We start from the raw sequence: 17,588 nt of genomic DNA on the forward strand, positions 1-17,588 counted from the left end.
GAATGAGAAGAGGTAAGTAGTAGCTCTTCTGGCAAGGAAGAGGATTCTCAAGCTGAGCTGTGATCTTCAAGGTAGGAGAATTGGAGAAAGGGTAGTTCAAGAGCAAGAGAAAATAAAATAAAAAGAAGACCACCAGGCCATCCACCTATCCCAGTAGCTGTTACCTGCACAGGAAGTTATAATCCATCTGTCCTCTAACCCTATTAGATAAGTAAGTAGCAAAGGATGGTTATCTCCATTTTTATCAAGGTTCAGAGAGGTTAAGACACTAATCCAAGATCACACAGCTGGCAGTACCAGGTCCTCTATCCTCCAACCTCTCTAACTATAGTTCACAAACCTCCCTTCTCTGTGCTCCAACACACTGGCCATTCCAGTGTGCATCAGACGTGCCAAACTCTCTTGGGGATGACAAGCTGTGCACTATTAGCAATACCACTAACACCCTTCCCCATGGCCAACCCACCATCTTCACCAAGTTCCTCACAGATCACTCTCAGCTCTACCACCCCTTTCCCTGGCAAGTGTGTGAAAGTCACCAAGTCATGTCCAACTCTTTGCAACCCCATGGACTATACAGTCCATGGAATTCTCCAGCCCAAAATACTGGAGTGGGTAGCCATTCCCTTCTCCAGGGGATCTTCCCAACCCAGGGATTGAACCCAGGTCTCCTGCATTGCAGGCGGATCCTTTACCAGCTGAGCCACCAGGGAAACCCTTCCCTGGGAATCCTATCAATGTGAAATCCAATCTCCTTATCCCTTGACATACTTCTGCTGAGTCGCATTGTAGCTTCACACCCACGGTCACCGTCCCTGTTCAACAAAGCCGTATAAAAGTCATCTGGAGGCACTGTTCAATCTCAGAGTCCAGGGCTCCATGCACAGAGATTTCTGATGCAGCAGCTCTGGGCTGAGGCCTGAGAGTCTGCGTTTCTAACAAGTTACCAGGAGACGTTGCTGCCAATCCCGTGCTATCCAATCCAGCAGCCACGAGCCTGCAGTGGCTATTTAAAATTAAAATTAATCAAAACTAAATAAAATTTAAAATAGTAGTTTTTCACCCACACTGGGCACAAATGCTCCATAACCACCCGTGGCTTGTGGCTACCATATTGGACAGCACAGACCTAGAACATTCCCTTCATCACCGAAAGTTCTATAGCACAGACACCAAAGAGCACGTACTTCTGTTAACCACAGGCTCCTCTGTGTGAGGCTTTGATTACTGTCATCTCTTCCACAGGACTGTACCTTCCATGAGGACTTGGCCTAATATTAGATGAATGACGGATGGATGGATGGATTGTTGGTGAGGACTCTGGAAGGGGCAGGAACAACGCTGGGGGGCAGGCTCCCATTACACTTTGCCACCCTTGATTATCCTGCTAATGCTAAGTCAATTCAGTAGTGTCCGACTCTGTGCGACCCCATAGACGGCAGCCAACCAGGCTCCCCCATCCCTGGGATTCTCCAGGCAAGAACACTGGAGTGGGTTGCCATTTCCTTCTCCAACGCATGAAAGTGAAAAGTCAAAGTGAAGTCGCTCAGTTGTGTCCGACTCTTAGTGACCCCATGGACTGCAGCCTACCAGGCTCCTCCATCCATGGGATTTTCCAGGCAAGAGTACTGGAGTGGGGTGCCATTGCCTTCTCTGATTATCCTGGTGGAGCATAAACCCTCTACTCCATCCCATAGCCCGTGTCCCCAGATATGAGCAGCAGAAGACTGGTCCCCCAGGTGCCAGATGACCATGCCTAACCAAAAGCAAAGCTGTGTCGGAAAAGAAAGTCAGCTCTTAGCGGCCCTTACTATTTTGAGTTCCTGGATGCCTAGCAAACATGCGCTGACAACCTGCCTTTAATAGCCCCAGTTCTGAGTGTCTTAAAGACATTTCCAACTAAGTAACCCAAATAAATTTAGCGACTTTTTTTTTATAAGGAGAAATAATTAAAGAACAGATGGTGTTGCTTACTTTGAAATTTTTGCTCTAAAATAGATTTTGTGTGCACCTTGGTTGGAGTTCAACTTCTTCCCCCTCTCCTCCGTGTGTCAGAAAAGGAGATCAGCTCACTAATTACCTGGCTGTCTTTTCCCTACAAGATCCCAATTTAAGAATCTCGTTTCATTCTAAGAAAATTAATTCAAAATGCCAAATAATTTAAAAATGTATTAAGATTCCCCTTAGACTAGAAAGCGAAAAGGAGCTTTCATTTGTCTGCTAAAAATCACCTTGGATAGTTGAAGAGAAGTTTAGCTCTTAAGACTTGATCCCCAGAATTGAGCTTTTGGCAAAGCTATTGGTTCCATATGTCCACAAAATGTTCCATTTAAAATATATGTGCTTTTAAATTGGTCTCTGACCATTTCTCTGCCATGGTCTCTAACCATTCCAAGCATTTTCCCAACCCTTGGAGCCTTGTTCTCCTCGGAAGCTAGACGCTTTTATTTGCATTGGAGGTAACCTATTTCCAACATGCCAAAACCTGTTCACTTTCAAAGCCACTTTTGGAGATTTTATAGCCTGAAATGGAATAAAATTTAAATTTAATAAAATTTGAGACCGAACCACCCCCCCCCCAAAAAAATGAACTGGTTTAAAAGCCAGCTACCCAGACGTTGAAGAAAATATTCTGAGAAAGCCCCACAGGGCGGAGGGGGAGAAAACCAGACCATCGACAGCCTGCCAAATGTCATTTGGGGCTGGTTTTAGAGGAGAACCAGAGCTGGGGATGCAATGCAATTATTTAAATCCAGAAAGAAAAATGTTTGCTCCGAAATTTGGCAGCAGCTGATTGCCTCTGATTCTTCTTGTTTTCAACTGATTCCATGCATGGGTGGGGGAAGTTTCCAGCCCAGAAGGGCACATCCGACAAGGCTGTCACACCTGGCCTGGAGGTGCAGCAAGTTGAAAGGTCCGGGTATTTTTTTATCGGATGAACTGAGTTTCACGCTAAAGCATGGTGGGGTAACGGACCACATTTTTCTTTAACTCACAGGTTGTAACGAGAGGGGATTTTCTCCCTTCCTTTGTTTCTCTCCTCTCTGCCTTTGTCCCTGGCTGGCAGCCCCCCTCTGCCCCTGCCGCACTCTCTCTCTCTTTCCCTCCCCCTGGCTGCCGGTATGTGAAGCCCTCGTCTGGCTGTCACTCAGGCCCCTTTGTGGGCTCCACAGGCCTCAGGGTATTACAACCCCCCACAGCTCCAGGCCCTCTGCAGCCTCAGAGGCTGTGCTCAAAGGAGGCTGCACTCAAAGCCAGGCGGCTGGCCATGAGTTTGCTTTGACACCCACAAAAGGGCACTGGAGGGTGCGCCAAGTGTCTTTGGATGGTTCTCTCCCTACCCCAGAGATGGTCCCATGGGGTAAACCCATCAGCATCACATCTCCCTGGCTGGCCAGCTGATAAATTAATCCCAACAAGAGTGTGGGCAGAAACTCTGTGGTTTGGGGGCCAGCACTCGATACACAAGAATCATGGGTGCATTTGGGCTAAAAGGTGACTCATTTGCCTAAGTCTCTCCTGCAGGAATTTTTGAAAACAAGTTAGTCCAGGCCAAGAGGCTGCTGCTGCCTCATCTTCTCTCCTGCAAAAGGCAGGGCCCCTCGCTAGGCCCCCTCGCTAGGCCCCCCATCGGGTCAGGAGGGATGAGACCCACACTGTTAGCGAGCACAGCTTTTCTCGCACCTTTCATCTCCCTGCTTCCTCTGCCCCCACCCCTCAGCCCACAGCTCTCCCTTGCTCTCCTTTCTTTTCGGTTATCCATCACTTATCCCCATCTTTCATTGTTTATGGGGTCGGAGCCCTCCTTCTCCAGGAAGTCTGCCTGGGAGGATAACAGCAGGATTGCTCACTGCAGGCTAGTAAGCCTGTTCCATCCCCTAGCCTCCTCAAAGCAACCTTCTGAGATAAAATACTACTGCTACCCCCATTTAGCAGATGAGAAAACTGAGGCTCAGATGGGTGAAATGACTTGTCCGGCTAGTCATATGCAAAGCCAGGATTTAACTACTTTTCCAGGAATGTGAATGGAACCTCAATCTCTCTGGATGGCCAACACTGCGGACCCTCTGCCAGCAAGGCCTTGCCCTGGGGTGTGGCCCAGAAGAGGGGATCAGCCTCACTGAGTCATCCCCACGCTCTCATCAGGCCACCCTGGTGACTAATGACTCGGCAAAGCAGAGAGGCCCGGTGGGGGATAAGGCCTGTGATCGACCTTGAACTTAAGAGGCTCCAAGCTTGGACCAGCATTGTTAATGGGCCGGGAGTAACCTGAGCCAGCCCTTGGATGGAAGCTCTGGGCACTAGGGCTGGCCGGCCTGCCGGCGGCTGGCAGCACCACCTGGATAAGAGCCTCACTTCTCCATTTCACCGGCCTCTGTTCAGCGCAACCTTTTCTCAGACAACAAAGCAGCTCCCGTTTATCAAGCGCTGTCTGAGTGCCAGCACTCTGCCAAGCACTTTACAAACATTATCTTGTTTAATCTTCACTACTGTGCAGAAAAACCATGTTAATGCGGCCTTCTAGGCAAGGAAACTGAGGCCAGGAAGGACAAGGGCACACGGCTAGTGAGCCCTGAGCTGGCCGGCATCTGAAAAGGCCTCCGTTCTTAGCCGCGGTCCCATGCTCCCTCTAGAAAGAGATTACGGCTGATTTTGTTCTCTTCCTTTCATTTTAATAGATTTTCACGGCACACTGCATCAAGTCAAAGGGAAACAAAGTTGCAACTTGATAAGAAAAGAAAAGAGGAGGAAAAAACGGTTTGGAAGAATGCTAATATCATTTTCTTTGATGAGAACACTTCACACACATACACACACAGTAGCCTTAATCTGCTGTTTATTTGGGATTTCATGATTGTTCAAAGTCTCAAAGGTTCATTTCGGTCCTCTAGGGCATAGATCATCAGTTTCAAATCGGACAAAAGGACCCAGACACAAGGGCTTCTCCGGTGGCTCAGCGGTAAAGAATCCGCCTGGCAAAGCAGGAGACGCAGGTGATGCAGGTTCGATCCCTGGGTCGGGAAGATCCCCTGGAGGAGGGCATGGCCACCCGCTCCAGTATGCTTGCTTGGAGAATCCCATGGACAGAGGAGTCTGGTGGACTGCAGTTCACAGGGCAACAAAGAGACTGAAGCAAATGAGCACGCGTGCACGCACCCAGACACAAATTCTTTCCTATCCTGTGTCTAAGCTACCCAACAGGCTTCTGAGCAAGGTACCGTAGGCCCCAACCCAACACTATACAGGCTTCTGCACATGTTTCTAGCTCTGGTCCTGGAGGTGGGAACTAGAGCTCCCCTTTCCCAGACAAGGACCCTGCACCTCCCAGGGGTTGGGGACCATACCCACTGTCACTCAGCTTACAGGTGGCAGAGCCAGGTTCCCAACCAGGTCAGCCTGCTTCCAAAGCGCTTCTAACCTGCTTCCAATGTCCACTCACTTCAATCGTAAAGGACGGAGGCTGCAAGGTGGTCCTGGGAGCATCTGCAGAGATGTCCACCAGCACTCGAGTGATGGGAGAGCATCACTGAAGTCCTCAGCCCTGGTTAGCTCTCCAGGAGGCAGGAGCACTGGGCTCAGGGAGAAACCTGGGAGGCTCACCCAAACCCTTCTAGTCATCTGATCTTACTTTTTTTACAGAATAGGAGGAGCTTTTCTGGGTCTCCTCCACAGAAGGAAACCTGACCCCTTGCTGTCTCTCCCTGGACCCCATCTCTCCAGCAGACACTGAGTCACCTAGAAAAGGACTGTGCTCTAGGTGCCCACTGCAGAGGCCATGAAACTCGCCAGGCAAGCACCCTCACCCACCAGCAGCCGCCCTCCTCGCCGATGGGAAAGAAACTCATGGGTGGGTTTTTAAGGCTCGAAATAAAGTTTAAATATTACGTGGAAATTACTGAACAAATCAAATCACTGTTAAGTGGATGTCATGGGCTTCCTCTAGACAATACGTTTAATGAAGATTATTGTCCTCCTGGTTATAGTTTTAGATTTGCATTTTATTATCAGAGAACCACTTATGCATTACTCCAGGATTTTCATTAGGTAAATAAATTTTTATGTGGATTTCATTATATTCCCTTGGCTGAAATCCTGATCACTTAACAGCAAGAATGCTGCTCCAACATCCTGTGTGTCAATCAGGATGTAACTGTTTCCTCTGGTTGTTGAAAGTACTTTTTAAAAAATCTGGTGTTGATGGCAAAAGGAAAAGGGAGAGGGTCAGAACTCAGGGTAGAGTCTGTGTCCAAGTTCTTTCACTGAAACATACATACACACACAACTAAGGAGGGATTTTTTGTTTAAAGAGATACGTGAATGTATCAAGATATGTGTATGATACATATAAATTTCATATTAAGGTGTTTTATACATTTTATATATATATATATGTATCTTATATACAATTTCTTTCTGGTGTCCACGCTGTTTCTGTTTTTTCTATTTCTCCACCCTGCTTTGGCCTCTCCAACATGAACTGACGCTATAGCCCTGAGACTAATAGGTATAGGCCAGTCCTGGAGAAATAAAGTTGAAAGAAACAAGCTTGGGAGGAGACAGGAAGGAAGGCGGTGGGGGTAGACATTCCTGGAACCGCAGCCATCAGCAGGAAAAAAAAATCTTTTCTAAGAAGTCTAATATGAAGCAATTAAGCTAATTGGAATCTAGATTGTACCGGGTGCCTCCGGAAACTTGAGACCAGGGGAATCTCCTTGCTGGAAAAAAAAAATCACACCAGGATATGAATGAATGAGGGAGTGAATGAATGAAGCAGCTACAAACTGACCCTCACATCCAAGTCTAATTCACTCAGCCCCTGAGACACAGAGGGCTACAGGTATCCCTCTTCTAAGGCCCGACAGGGTTTTAGAAGAATTTGCTAGTAATAAAAGCTCTGCTTATTAAAAAGGGCTGCCACATGCCAAGGGCTGGGCTGAACGGATATGCGTGAAGGCATCCACCTCTGATCCACCCAGCCCACAGGACCGAGAGAGAACCTTCCAAGGCGCCTCTCCTGAGAGTACACAGCAGAGAGGCAGCACCTTGACATGGCCCAGGGAAGAAGGGCAGCAGGGCCCACATGGTAAGCCTGGGGGTGGGGGGGGGAGCCAGGCTCCTCACCATAAGGATGCCCTGAATGCCTTCACATGGGTTTCCATGCAGATGGCCTTGTGACGCCTAGAACCCAACTCCTGCCCAGAATTAGGATTCAAATGTTGAGGTCCCATTATCAGCTCTGATTATCTGTGTGATTTGGGGAAAGTCAATAACCTCCCTGATTCTCAGTTTCTTATCAGTAATAATAATCACAACAACTTCATAGAGATTATTTCAAAATTACAAGACAACTGACCCAGACTGAAAGAAAAGACTTGTAAATAATCGTGCATGTTCAGTCACTTCAGTTGTATCCAGGTCTTTGCGACTCCATGGACTGTACCCGCCAGGTTCCTCTGCCTATGGGGTTTTCCAAGCAAGAATACTGAAGAAGGTAGCCACTCCCTACTCCAGGGGATCTTCCCGACCCAGGGATCGAACCCCAGTTTCTTGCAAAGCAAGCAGATTCTTTACCGTCTGAGTTACCATGGAAGCCCTTGCAAATTATATATCCAGGATATATGGAAAACTCCAAAATCTCGACAACAAAAAAAAAATCTGATTCAAAAATAAATAAAAAACTTCTATAGATGTTTGTTCAAAGAAGACCTATAAATGGTCAACAGTACATGAAAAGATGTTCAACATCACTGATCATTAGGGAAATGCACATCAAAGCTACAACGAGACACCACCTCATACAATAGGATGGCTACTATCAAAAAAAAGTTAGAAAAGACAACAGAAAATAACAAGTGTCAAGGATGTGAAGAAAATGGAACTCTTCCCCATTGTTGGTGGGAATATAAAATGGTGTAGCCACTACAGAAAAATTGAAAGTAGAATCACCATACAATTCAGCAGTTTTATTTCTGGGTATATAGTCAAAAGAACTGAAAGAAGGGTGCGAAACAGACACACACACACCCATGTTTATAGCAGCATTGTTCACAACAGCCCAGAGATGGAGATAACCTAGTGTGTACTGACAGATGAATGGTCAGCAAAATAACAGCGTACCTCCTCAGTGGATGCTGCATCACGGATGAACCTTGAGGACACTGTGCTAAAAACAAATACTGTGTGATTCCATTTTTTTCTCTTTTTTTTTTGGCCAAGCCATACGGCTTGTGGGACCCTCATCTGGGGATGGAACCCTCACCTCCTACCATGGATGCAGGCAGCCTTAACCACAGGGCCACCAGGGCAGTCCCCAGTATGATTCCATTTTTCTATGAGGTACTGAGAGTAGTCAAATCCATAGAGGCAGAAACGAAAATAGTAGTTACCAGGGGCTGCAGGAAGAGGCAAGTGGGGAGTCATTGTTTAACGTGTTGAGAACTTCAGTTTTACAAGATGAAAAATTATGGAGAGGGATAGTGGAGAAGGCTGCACAACATCGTGAACACACTTAATACCCTGAGCTGTGCACTCAAAAATGGTCTAAAGAGGAAGTTTTATGATTTGTTTGTTTTTTTTTCTTTCTGTGTGTGTGTGTGTGTGTGTGTTTTACCCACAGTAAAACATTGGCAAAAATAAGAGAACTGAGCGAAAACTACTTATGTCTTGCACCTAGGACCTAGTAAGGACTCAAAGAAAGTTCACTGTTACCGCTGAAAGTTTGTGTCTACACAGAACCCTCAGCCCTCCAGAGGCTTCCTTTGCAACCGTTTTTTCAGCTGTCGAAAACCACCTTAAAAACTACCTGGACTCCAATTTCAAGTTTTTTAAGGGCACAAAAAAAAACTCCTCAATCTTCCATCTCAAAATAGTCACCTGTGATACTAAGCCGGGGTTTGACTGAGCATTTCTCAACAACCTTCGCAAAGGCTGGGAGGAAAGAAGCTAGAGGAGATGATAAAATGAGAAGGCATGAAAGGAGCATCCCAGACATGAAACAGTCTGCCTCCCTGCAAAGGGATATTTGGGAGGATTTTATTTTCTTCTCCACATTTTTGTGTATTATTCACACCATCTGCAATAGAGCAAGTGTGGCAAAATGTTGAAGTCTTTTTCATCTTATGAAGTAAAGGAAAAGCAGTTCAGAAGTATCTTCTTCTGGGACTTCCCTGGAATAGTCCAACGGTTAAACTCTGCCATCCAATTCAGGGGGAGCAGGTTCGATCCCTGGTCTGGGAACTAAGATTGCACATGCCAAGAGGTGCAGCCAAAAAGTTTTTTTAAAAAGTGTCTTCTTGCATATAACAAAAGACTGGATTACATTTCCCTGCCCCTCAATCAGCTGTCCGACGTCATCACCCACTTCTCCCCATCACCTGCTCAGCCCCAGGCACCTGGGCCTTCTCACCTTTCTCAGACACCCAAGCACTCTTCTGCACAGGGCTTTTGCACATGCTGTTCCCACTACCCGGAAAGTCTGCACCTCCTTCATGTTTTCACTCACAGTCACCTCCTCAGGGAGGCAGACCTTCCTTGACTCAACCGAAAACCACACCCACCAAGTCGGGCTCCCAGCCCTCTCCCCCTTCACTCTCTCCCAGAGCCCTGATCACTAACACACCACACAATGGGTGCTCACTTACCATGTTCACTACCCCCCCGCCACCACCAACAACCAGACATGGGATCAGGAGGGCACAGATGTTGACATTTTGTCGGCTGTCACACCCAGAGCCCCACTGTGGCTCTGGGTCAGGTGCCCAGATGCCCAGCAATAATCGACTGGAGGAGTGAATGAAAGAAGGAATGAATGAGGTTGACTTTAAGTCATCCCGACCCCCTTATTAAAGCAGCCCCAAGGCTCTCTTTTGCCCACACTTTCTTAGTAACCTAAGCACAAACTACCGAAAGAGCTTGACTCTTCTCTGATTCAGACTTTTCACTAATTCAGAGTGGCCTCCTGCCCACAGACTTTAACAAGAGTACCACAAGATGGCCCATCTCCAGGGTCCTGACCCCACATTCCAAGTCCGAGGCATTTTTCTTGAAGAGCATTTATCACTCAATCAAGCCACCCACCCTGCCAACACTGCTGAACACCACTTACAAGAGGCTCGGCCATCCCTGCTTCAATTCAAATCTCACTTGTCCTCAAATATCTCCTGTTTATCTTGGGAACGGCCTACATGAATAGTCCGTTTGTTGGAAGAACATAATATTTTCCTTGGCTTTTAGGCAACAGTCTGGCAAATGAGCTTTCCCCGTGTAACTTTCTGATGGCTTTATGCGAGCAGTTAATTAGAATTATACAGACATGTTTATAGAAGTTTAAATGAAGCATAGTTCAAGTTTGTGAAAATATATATAATTACTCACACTGACACTTCCCACTGAAAAAGAAAAGACAACATAAGCAAGATCCCTAAAAGCAACAGCAGGCGCTAGGAAAGCCTCCGCCGTCTTCAATGGCTCCACTTTGCGGGCCTCGGGGAGACCAAGCTCCGGCAGGGAACCTGCAGCCCCACCACCTAACACTTTGCTCATTAGGCTCAAACTGCAGCCAACGCATTCCCCAAAGGGTCCCTGGGGTGGGCGCCGGGCCCCAGGCAAGGCCCGCGTGGACCCGTGTACACACACGCTGGGTCTCGCCTGCACACAGGAGCAAGGCTATGATTTGCTGTACAACCAGCCATGGAGAAGAGGTCTGCAGCCGCAGGCAGGTTCTTTCTCTGCCCTGCAGGAGAGACCTCAGCCTAAAGCACTGAGTGATGTCTCTGGCAGTCTGAGGACCCAAATGAGGAAGAGCTTCAAGCACATCTAAACTGTCCCACCCACCACCTTTGGGTCAAGACCCCTGCTGTGCCCTCACCTGAACCTCAGTGTTGGCCAACCTAGCCAGGGATTGCCCTCTTCTCTCCTCCCTCCCAGTCCTATGGTAACACATCATGGGAGTGTTCCCTAGAATCCACTTCATCTGAGTCAAAGGTCAACCTGATTATTTGGGTCAAAAAATTCCTCAAAAGTATTCAGATTCCCTGTCTTTAAACTTCAAAGAACTACAGCCAACCATCTCCACCTTTGACTTGTCTAAAATAATGAGCTGGCTCCCATGCCAGCCTTACAATTTAACAGCAGCAAGACTAATAACTAAATGGCTTTGCCAGGAATGGGATGGACCCAATAGGCCCCTGCAAAGGGGCCAGCTCCTCAGTTTCACGGGTGAGGGAGCTCCCAGCCACAAAATATAACCCCCTTTGCCTCCTTGGGGCAAAGCCATGAGTCCTTGGGACACACGTGGGCAAGGGTCAGATCCAGACATCCAGACGTGCATCCATGCTGCCCACTGGCTTCAGCCACTGGGCCAAGCATCTATACAGACGTCAGCAACCTGGCCACTGTAAAGAGAAAATGGTCCACAGACTCATGGAGATATTTTGTCTCTCTGCTTCCTCAAAGAGCCAAGAACACAGGAAGGAATTTGGAGTCCAAGGGAGAAGGATACAGAAACAGATGAGGCAGAGGAAAGAGACGGGGGATTCGGGTAGGTCCTCCATTCACTGCATATTTACTAAATGCCTGCTCCATGCCAGGCTCTTGCTAAATCCCTCCTCCTCCCCACTGGTCCTTCTCCTGAAGCCTAGGGACACAGAGTGGACAAGTCAAACTCAGTCCCTGTCCCAGATAGAGCTGAGAGTCCAGTGCAAAAGGAAGACTGTACACAACTAAACACAAAAATAAATTCCTATTGAGACTAACATGACAATTTAAAAAAAAATAGAGATCAAGAGCAGTGGACCCAGTTTGGGAGATAAGTAGTTAGGAAAGGCGGCACTGCACTGAGTCCAGAAGGATGAGAATGAACCAATCAGACAAGAAAGAGGGGCGAGTGATTCCATCAGAGGGAAAAACAGACGAAGGAATGATGTAGTCCTAGAACAGGAAGTAGGGAAAGAAGGACTAGGAAGATTAGGATATGGGAGAGGGCCATAATGAGATGAGGGAGGTATTCCAGAACCTTGCATGGAAAGAGACACAGGCGTTGGCACAGGCCTCCTGGAGACTGCTTGTCCCCAAACAGCACTGGGTACCTCCCCACATCCATTTCTTTCTTGTTGACTATCTCCAGAAGTCACTAAATCTAAGGAAAGCTGGGGCTCTCATGAGCCCCAGGAGTGATGCTCTATACTCTAGCCTGTGTGGGTCTAGGATCTGCAGGGGAGGCCATTCTTACCAATGAGACACAAGGGAGGGACCAGAAGGCCATTTAGGAAAAGTATCCTTCCTCTAAAGACAGACCTGTGTAAGGGAGCTTCTCTCTTCTGGTTTTAGGACATTGATGAGTGAGGGTGTGATGTCTGGCACCAATGCAGCCATTTCTTCACCATGAGGAGACATCTGTGGGTAAGAGCCAATATATTAAGCAGGACAGAACATAAAGACAGAAGGCACCTGAGTTACTGCTGACAGTGTTCAATGCCTCACTAAGCACTCTGAAGCCACACTCTCTCCAGACTTCAGGTCGTATAAGATACTACATCCTCTTTATGCTTGAGCTGTTTTGAACCTGTATTTCACATCTTCCATCCCAACTGATAGGATTCCTCTTCAGCCAGCCAGTTCTATCAAAACAGAATGTCTGGCTTAGCTGTTTGCTCTTTCTCTTTCCAGAAGACCCTACAGATTTCTCCATGCTACTCCCTGCCTCAAACAGTTAGAGGTACAAGCCTCTCCAAAGGAAATTTACAACCTCAGGATCTTGGGGGAAAATTCTGTTCAGAGCAGTGAAATGATCAAAAATAGAAAAGTGAAGAAAGCATCATGCTTAATGACACCATCTAATAATAGTTTAAAAGAAGAAAAACCTCACCATGCCTGAGTCCATGTTCCTGCTCTAATCAGTAGAGGTTGTGTGTGTGCTCAGTCATGTCTGACTCTTTGCGACCTCATGGACTGTAGCCCGTCAGGCTCGTCTTCCCATGACACTTTTCAGGCAAGAATACTGGAGTGGGTTGCCATTTCCTCCTCCAGGGGATCTTCCTGCACAGGAATTGAACCCGTGTTTCCATGGTCTCCTGCACTGGCAGGCAGATTCTTTACCACTGAGCCACCTGGGAAGTCTCAGTAGACGTAACAATAAGATCTTAGGTCATTTTATCCTTGTAATACTCCCATGTGTGTACACACACACACATACATACATATATACTATACATGTATATATATCTACTACCTACATATATATGTATTACTATATATGTATATATATATCTACTATCTACATATATACTATATGTGTGTGTGTGTGTATATATATATATATAGATAGATATAGATATATAGATAGGTAGATAGACATTAGGAGAGTGGGCTCTAGAGCCAGGAGGCCTGGGTTCAAATCTCAGCTCCTCCATTCAACAGCTGTGTAACCTTGGGCCTCAGAGCCTCAGTTTGCTCATCTATAAAATGGGGATAACATCACTACCACTTAGAGCTACTGTGAGGATAACATGAGACACTATATAAAGGACACCAGACCCAGAGTATAGTTTTCAACCAGGGATATACATGATGAAGGCCTGGAGGTACAATGGGATTTACAGGAGCCACTTTCTAACCAGTGCTCAAGATACCCAGGCTAAGGGACAGAGTTCTGCAGAATGAAGAAGTTGCTGGCATTAATCTGTTTCACCCAATTTCTCTGTTACTTCTGACTTTTCCTCCTACAATGTGAAGGGGCTTCAGAAAGGCTACCAGATAGCTGAGGGCTCTGCTGGGTCATCTGGGGGGTGGGGAGCAGGCACCATTCCTTAGCTCTAAAGCCAACTGCAGCCCAGATCCTTTGTCAAACCATCTGCAACTCTACAGGTATTATTCTGGGCCCACCCAACACAAGTAGATTGAAAATGTATTAGAATCAGCTAAGAAGTTATTCGGTCCAAGCCTGCTGACCAAGCTGGGCGATGCTGCTTGAGTCTAAAAAACAGCATGAGATCATGAAACGCCTGTCTTCTGGGGGCAGTAGGCTCTAAAGGGAGCTGCTGAAGAGGAGGCCAGGAATGTTCTGAGCAAAGGCAAGCTCCTGGGAATAAGGGTGTGACCTCCCAAAGTGGCTCCTTTTCCAGATCTCTGCCCCTGGCCAATATGGACATCAGGAGGCCTGGAACCCAGAGCCCCTGGGGCAGAGCCAGGGGGCCCAGGGGAAGCTCCTCAAATAGGCCGAGGCTGAGCAGACATCTCATAACAGATCAGCAGGGGCCTACAGAGCGTTTCAGTGAAACACAGGAGCCTCAAGCTTGCAGGACACTGAGAGGACAGACCCACTGCAGTCAGGATCCCTAATCCCCGAGGGCCGGCAGGCACGTAAACGGGTGGCGTGAGCAGAGGGGCTGTGATGAATATACCCCACCTGTTGGAGCAGCCCCCACCCCCACACCACCGGGACTGGCACCAAGCAGGACAGCAGGCCTAGCGGTCCCAAGTCTACCCAGCTATTAGGAGAGAGAAGCAAGAAATCTGAATGAATGCTTCTGTGAAATCTCCACATTTTTCAATGTTGGTTTATTTCTTTTAGACACAGCACAACCCAATCAAAACATATCTGTGGGCAACACTGGGCCTCAGGCCACCAGAATGCAACCTTAATCAAAAAGGCAGAAAGAATATAACATTAAAGGAGCAGATACTGGAGTCTGGACATTTCCTTGCGCTCACCTCGGCCCCCCTCCCTCCCATGCCCCTCCCCTGAATGGGCTCCACAAGTTCCACCCACCAGGCAATGCCCACAGCCCTAGAAACACCTCTCCAGCAAGAAAATCCTCTTCCTGAAGCCTGGGTTTCCTCCCTGAACCGGATGGATGGATTTCCATGTGGGAAGAAAAAGGCCTGCACACACACCCGGCTCCAGACCCCAGTATTTATACAGTTTCATAAACTGCAAGTGATTATTTTGTTTCATAAGAACAATCACTATGCAAATGAAACCTCCAGCTAATACAAACAAGGCTGTTAAATTCACTTGCCAATGTTTATGAAAAGAAACTCAGTGCAGCCCTGACCAAGCTCGCTAAGAAAATGTTTAATCACAAGATACATTTAAGTGAGGAAATTAGGCAAATAAGAATAGATATCCTGACTTTGCTCCCAGAGCCCCCCACCACCACCACCCACCCCCTCCTCTGTTTAGCAAGACAATGAAATGAAAAGATCCCCAGAGGTCCGACAGATGTCAAGAGTCAAGGAGGAAAAGGCAAAAAAATGCAGAGATTAGAGAAGCACGGGTCCCACATTTGAACAGCACCCCGCAGGGTCTGCCACCCCATTTTTCACATTTGTGTTTTTCAGTGGGGCCATGGGAAAGGAGGAGGGGCAGGGTGCAGGGGGATCCGCAAGGCCGGGCCAGTGGTCAAGCAGGGCGGGCATGCGGAAATTCCCGCTGGCTCATGGCTCCTACAGTTGGCAGCGCCGGAAGCCAGGACACATTCTGTGCGGGGAGCGATCCCACATGGGGCCAGGCCCCTGGACCACAGAATGACGACTCAGGATGGAGTGAGATCCCAGCTGGCGGGCATACTGGGGCCTTGGCTTCCCACAGCCTGCTGCAGGGCAGGGGGTAGGCCTGGGGACCCAGGCAACACCGGAGCAGGAAGAAATGATGGGACGGGGCTCAGGCAGGACCCCTGGAGGAGGATCTCAAGTCCTTAGACTGCCATGCAAGAGTCCCAGAAAGAGTTAACAGCCTAGTATCAGCATGGATTTTAAAATGTCAGGGCAATGAAAACTCATCTCATCAGGCTTACCTGGGCTCTGACCCCTGTGGTTCCACCATGGACAGCCTGTGTGACTTTAAGCAAGTTACTTTCCCTTTCTGTAAAACAGTTGCCTTATCTCTAAAACAGAGTGTAGGAAAACATGCCCCATGATATCATTGTAACAACATTGTGTGCATTCATTCGCTTCAGTCGTGTCTGACTCCTGCGACCCCGCCAGGCTCCTCTGTCCGTGGGGTTTTCCAGGCAAGAATACTGGAGTGGGTTGCCATGCCCGTCTGAAATTATAAACATAAAATGCTTAGCCAGGTCCTTGGAGCATAGTAAATGCTCAATAAAGGTTAGCTACCTGGTCCAAATCCTTTGTCCCATAGAGGAGGCCCAGAGAAGGTTGGTGGCTTTCCCCACCTCACACAGATCAACAACAGACAGGGAACTTGACCCCCAGCTCCAGTCTCTCCAGCAGAGATTTTAGAAGAATGAGGAGGCTAGGGCCTGGCGCTGCCCCAGGGCCCCTCTGGGAAGTGCGCTCAGCAAGGAGGCGGTGGTAGGAGGGACCTCTGGAGCAACAGCTCCCTGGGGTTGGGGGAAACCGGAGCCCGGCCCTGGCAGGGCCTCCCAGGGGCCCGGGGCAGGGGCAGCTGTCCAGAACTATCTGTCCAGGGAGGGGGCAGGGAGCTGCCACTCGGAGCACGCTGTGTGCCAGTCCCTGGGGCCAGGCCGGCTCAGCCTGCTGGCTCCATCCACAGCCCGCCCCAAGGGATGCCGGGGGAGGCAGCCAGGATCAGAGCCGCCGGCTGCGTGCTCCCCTCCCCCAGCAACAGGGGACTAAAGTGGGTCAAGGAGGAAGGAGGGGGCCCAGGAGGCCTGGGGGAGGGGCCCGAGGAGCTCAGGAGGCACCCAGAGGGAGGCGACCAGGGGAGGATGCCTGGAAAAGCAGAACCGTGTGTGTGGTGGGCCTTGGGGGCGGGCAGGGCAGAGCTGCCAAGGGTTTGGGGGTTCTCAAAATCATCTCAGAATTAACTCCAAGGGGCCTTAGCCCAGGTTCCTACTCCCCCAGAGGTCCTTCCTTTGCCCCCTCCCCTTGGTCTCAAGGGCTCCATTTTCCCCACAATCCCCCGGCCTTTGCCAGAGCCCCACCCCCCACCGGGGGTCTGTAAGGAGCCCTCTTACAAGGCTCTCCATCAGTCCTGGCCTCCTGGCTCAGACCTGAAGGTGGGCCCAGCTTGGCCCAACAGTCCAGCCAGGAGGGGCAACCTGGGGAGAAGCAATCCAGCGGAGCCCACCCTTAGAAGCCCAGCAGGTTTGTGGCGTTATTAGGTCAAGTCAGGCCCCGGTCACCAGGGAGAAGAGTGAGAGTGGGCCCCACCACCCGCCCCCCAGGGTGCCCTTGGGGAGCCTGGTGCAAAATGAAAGGAAGGGAGACAGGAAATGCCAGGCAGGGCTGGTCCCAGCTTGGAGGGGAGGCCGGGCTTTGGGCCCCTCTGAGGTAGGGGTTGGGGGCCACAGCCCAACTCTGGGAGGCACGGGCTCTAGACAGCCTCCACCCCAGGCTGGCCCTGGCCCAATCATCGGCTTCTCTCCCAGCTCCTCCACCCTGCGTGGCCTTAAAAAAAAAAAGGAAACAACCACCCAGGCAACTCGATATGGCCCAGAAACCTCCAGGGTCCCTGGGTTCCAGGAAGCCTGCGCAGGAGGAGGTGGAGGGCAGGGAATGCAGAGGGTCGGTGCCCAGAGAGAGGGACTTCAGAAGGGAGGGCAAGCTTGCTTGCTCCTGGGCCTCTTGGCTACGATGGGTATCTGCTAAAGGGCTGCCTGGAAACC

The 17,588-nt window shown here is 49.0% G+C and overlaps 1 protein-coding gene and 1 long non-coding RNA gene across 7 annotated transcripts in view; both read right to left on the minus strand.

The window, feature by feature from the left end:
- Window positions 1–17,588, minus strand: part of ZNF423 (zinc finger protein 423) — a 345,388-nt gene that overhangs the window by 307,886 nt on the left and 19,914 nt on the right. The window contains exon 1 of one of the 6 annotated variants that reach the window (XM_086350578.1): window positions 12,295–12,390. The exons of the other annotated variants lie outside the window; for them this stretch is intronic. The gene's annotated coding sequence lies outside the window, so the exon portion shown is untranslated. Of the gene's footprint in view, window positions 1–12,294; window positions 12,391–17,588 lie in introns of those variants that run through there. 6 annotated transcript variants of the gene reach the window in all.
- On the minus strand, window positions 4,821–5,645 carry LOC147353180 (uncharacterized). Its single transcript, XR_015145441.1, has 2 exons — window positions 5,441–5,645; window positions 4,821–5,102 (listed from the first exon to the last, which is right to left on the minus strand). It is a non-coding gene; the product is annotated as an uncharacterized LOC147353180 (long non-coding RNA).

This window comes from Bos grunniens, chromosome 18 (assembly GCF_055505025.1).
Source record: "Bos grunniens cultivar Pamir isolate PY7600 chromosome 18, Bosgru_T2T1.0, whole genome shotgun sequence".
NCBI classification, from domain to species: domain Eukaryota; kingdom Metazoa; phylum Chordata; class Mammalia; order Artiodactyla; family Bovidae; genus Bos; species Bos grunniens.